Consider the following 1,179-nt stretch of genomic DNA (forward strand, 5'->3'; position numbering starts at 1 on the left):
AATTGACTTTAATATTTTTTATACAAAAAATAATTTAATTATAAAATTAAAAATAATATAAAAATCTAATTAAGAATTTAATAAAATTATAAAAACTAACGGATTAATCAAACATTTTTTTCACCTATACTAACCTTCCTATATTATAAATCTAATATGTGAGAAGTCTTTGTCATCAATTTTAATTAATTTGAGTGATGTGGTTATAATGACTATTTAAACACTTTCGTGCATATCCATTTTCTTCTAAACTGAATCATATATGGCTTTCTTCATTGTTTATTATTTATATCATAATCTAAGTTTGTGATAGAAACCAATCATTACCTATAATTTTTGCATATAAATGGTTATGGTATACTTCCAATACATTACACTGTTCCATTCAATGTATACAAGAAAATTACTATAGAATTTCTGATGAGGACAAATATATTTATTTATTCATTTATTTTTGTGTTAAAATAAATGTAGGCAAATAAAAATTTGTTACTTATAAGTGAAGTAAGACAAGATAATATTCTACCTTTCAAGTTGCAAAGTATTTAAGGAATTAAAAAAGATTGCTATTCAATTAGTTGAGTTATGTATATATGTATGATTTCATAAATATATGTTATAGTAAAAATAAAAATAAAAAAACAATAATATGAGAAGAAAGTGAAATAAGACAGAAGACAATGAATGAAGGAGGCAGCAAAACATATGATACTGTTTCAGAACATGGAAATGTAAGGAGTGAAGAGGGGCCAGGTTGTGGTATTTTTCTATTATAAGACATAACATTTATTACAATCTTCTAAAAAATAAAAATAGAAAATGAAAAAAAAAATATTTATGAGTAGTGGTTTTATTATTTACTGGAATATTGAGCTAGAATTTTTGTAACATACATTTATCATTGTTACAACATTCTGTTTTAAATTTTTAATGTATTATAAGGATAAACAATCATCCATGTATTATTTGGAGTACCAATATTTTGTTTTTCATTTAAAACTCCCTAAACCCGATTGTTAAAAAGATAATAGTTTTCTTATTTATATAATAGCTTTTAAGATTACACAAGTATTTTTCAAGTTTTATAATGTTATGAGAATAGAAATTACATGATAAATTAATTATTTAGAATTTAATTCAAATATTATATTTTATATTCAAATAAAATATAAAAAATAT

Source organism: Arachis ipaensis, chromosome B02 (genome assembly GCF_000816755.2).
Source record: "Arachis ipaensis cultivar K30076 chromosome B02, Araip1.1, whole genome shotgun sequence".
Classification (NCBI taxonomy): domain Eukaryota; kingdom Viridiplantae; phylum Streptophyta; class Magnoliopsida; order Fabales; family Fabaceae; genus Arachis; species Arachis ipaensis.